This window comes from Gavialis gangeticus, unplaced genomic scaffold (genome assembly GCF_001723915.1).
Source record: "Gavialis gangeticus isolate Ggan-Ray unplaced genomic scaffold, GavGan_comp1, whole genome shotgun sequence".
Taxonomy (NCBI): domain Eukaryota; kingdom Metazoa; phylum Chordata; order Crocodylia; family Gavialidae; genus Gavialis; species Gavialis gangeticus.
Genome location: NW_017729029.1, coordinates 28,418,058 through 28,421,645, shown reverse-complemented (window position 1 = coordinate 28,421,645; position 3,588 = coordinate 28,418,058).

The following is a 3,588-nucleotide window of genomic DNA, read 5'->3' as shown; positions in this document are numbered from 1 at the left end:
GGTCCTCCTTCCTCCCTTTTTTGAAGATGGGAACCACGTTGGCCCTCTTCCAGTCCTCCGGTACCTCTCCAGAGCACCACGAGTGCTCATAAAGCCATGCCAGGGGACTTGCAATGACCTCAGCCAGTTCCTTTAGAACTCTAGGGTGGAGATCATCCAGACCAGCTGACTTGAAAACGTCCAGCCCCTCCAGAAGCTCCCTAACTAAATCCTTGCTAACCCTTGGCCCTGGTGTGCCACCCCTGGGGTCCTAGGGGGCTTGGAGACAAACAACCTAGAAAATTGGGTTATGGATTATTTAAAGAAACTAGATGCTTTTAAATTGGCAGAGCCAGATGGGAGGGACCTTAGGGTGCTAAAGGAAATAGCTGATGTAATTCCAAAGCTATTACCTATCTTCTTTGTAAACTTGTTAAGTGAGGTCCTGGAAGATTGGAAAGGGAAAAATATAGTGCCCATCTTTAAGAAAAGGAAGAAAGAGGATCCAGGGAATTACAGACCAATCAGCCCAACCTTGATACTTGGAAAGACCATGGTACAGGTCTTCAAGGAATCTACTGTGAAGTACCCAAGAACAAGGTAATCAAGAACAGCCCTTATGGATTACCAAGAGTACGTCATGCCAAACCAATACGATTTCCTTCTATAATAGGGAGACAGTTTCTGTGGATGGAGGGAGAGCGTATACCTTGAGTTTAGCATGGTTGTTGACACTGTTTCCCACAATATTTTCATTAAGAAGCTACTGAAAGACAGAGTAAAGTATTGTAAGGTAGATACATAACTGGTTTGATCATTGTGCTGAATGAGTAGTCACGGATGGCTCAATGTCTAGCTGGGAGAGGTTATCAAGTGGGGTTCCCCAGAGGTCTGGCCTGAATATTGTTTAATATCTTCATTAATAATTTTGGGCTTTTAGCATGCATAGCACATTTGTAGACAATGCCAAGTTGAATGGAGTTGAAGATACTCTAGAAGGTATGGTTAGCATCTAGAATGACCTGGCTGGAGTGGAGAAATATTTCACAATCAATCAGATGAGACTCAACAAAGACAATACAAAGTCCTGCACATGGCATGGAATAATTGCTTACACAAATACAGACTGCGGAATGATTGGCAGTACTGCAGGGAAGGACTCGGGTAACAGTGGACTATAAGCTGAACATAAGCCAACTTTGCAAAATAAAAAAATAGCATACTGGGTTGTATCAATAGAAGTGTTCCATTCCTGCCAACATTGGTGAGGCCGCACTTGGACTACTGTGTCCAGTTTGGGCCCAATACTTCAAGAATGAGGTAAACCCAGAAATGATCAGTAGCCTGGGAGGCAAGGCTTATGAGGAAAGCATGAAAGAACTAGAGCTATTTAGTCTGGAGAGGAAAAAACTGAGTGGTGATTTGAGAACAGTCTTAAAATACCTGAAGGGTAATTACAGAGCAGATGGAGATGGACTTTTCTCTGTAGCCATAGGGGACAGGACTTGGAGCAATGGCCTCAAGCTTCATCAGGGGAAATTTTGGTTGGAGATTAGGAGGAACCCTAAAGGTGGTCAAACATTGGAGCAGGAATGTGGTGTTTTTACCTAGAGAAATGGGAATCTTCATCCTTAAAAATTTTCAAGAGCAGTTTAGTTTGACTTTTGGCTGGGATTGTTTAATTAAGATAATTCTCCTGCCTTGGGCTGGGGGTAAACTAAATGACCTCATGAGGTCCCTTCCAGTCCTACTTTCCTATGGTCCTGTGAAAACATTAATTGAATTGTTCTAGATATATTAGAAACTCTATTAACAATAATTAATTAAATTATTATAATTCAGGTCTCATAAATATACATTTTAGGCTATTTAAACTGAATTTACATTCTCTTAGAAAATTCATTATACTCCTTGTTCAAAATGGTCTTCAAAATATTTAGTATGCATAATTTTAAAGGTTTTTAAAGACTTAGATGTCTCAAGTATTTTCTAGACATGTAAGACAGAAAAATGTGTAAACTGATAATTAAAAATAGTTATTAATCCTAAAGGAAAAAATAGGGATGGCTAACAATTAATGTTAAAATACAAAATGGTGAATTCATAACTCCGAGGCATCTCATCTCCCATATGTGCTACTTCTGCCTAAGGACAGAAAATGGCAATGTATTCAAAAATCATTACCTCTCTCCCTTTTGCTTTCATAAACTGGATCTCTTATTACAGTACATGAATCTTAAGGGGGGGAAATGGTTGATAATCTGAATCTCCAAGATAGCATTTAACCCTTCTGCTCTCTCCAGACTACTTGTCAGAAGGTACACAGACAATATTGCTTTTATGTTTTGACCAGTCTGACAGTTGTGAAGAGCAGCATACATACCAACTCAAATCAATCATCAAGCAGTCAAGCAATGTATATGCTCATGCATCTCAATATCAAGGTTTATTGTGACATTTATTTTAGCTTTGCAAACATGGAATCTTTCATCTAATACTTATATTTTATACTTTTGTATAAAAATAGTGAAGTCCTTTAAGCCACCAAATGGAATAAAGGTGACTGTCCAGAGGCAATGGCACACTTTATGTTCTGTTTCTTTCTACTAATGAGCTAAAGAAGCCTGAAAAACCTGTGGTGTTTGAGGCAGAAAGAAACTAACAAATAACAAAAATAGATTATGCTACAAGAACAAAATTGAATATGGAAAGAATTTTAAGTGTGAGGATTTGGACTTGGCTATTTGGAAATAACTTCAGTTTTGACCTTTGCTTTTTGTGACTAGTGCATGTTTTGACTATCTGATTTAAAGCAAGACCAGCTAAAGCCAAGCACTCCCAGTGAGATTTTTCTGTAGGTTTATTTTCTGACATTCATCAAACTCATGGAAGAGAACTAGAAAAGGCACAGTGGCATACAGCCTTCAGCTTAGAGAAAAGTGAATAGTTTAATATATGTTCACAGTATAAGGCTTGGTGGTAACCATTCTAGGCAAATCTATGCCAGTGACTGTCAACCAGGGAGCTGTGGCATCTTAGGGTGCCTTGAGATCCTTTCAAGGATCCTTCAGGGTGCCACATAATGTTAGCATTATTAAGTGTGCAAACATGCTTCACAAATAAACCCAGAGAATTCAGAAAGGCAGTAACAGTGTCAAAAACATCTGGACCTGTTGTGGTATTTCTGAGTTCTTTGCAACAGAACAATTGCTCTATTTATTTTTTCTGCAGTCAAAAAAGTCAAAACTAAGATCTAGCATTTTCTGAGGGGTTCTTCAAATCTAAAAAGACAGAAAACCACTGATGTATGCAATATTTTAGTTTGAAACTTGTATGCACCTTTGATGGAAACAGCTGTTCCATTTTAAAGGGAAATTTATCCACCTCTCTTCCTTCACTCTCCCTCCAGTATACTTTCTATTCTGGTTCAGTCACCAAGTGATGTTGTTATCCATGTACTAATCCACTTGTAACTCTGGATGCTTGGTAACAACTACTCATTTCAAAATATGTTACTTTGAGGAATTTGATATATTTAAGTGGAGCTGATTCCAATATGTATTTGGCTCAATATTAAAATTAGACATATATATTTTTTTAATATTATGT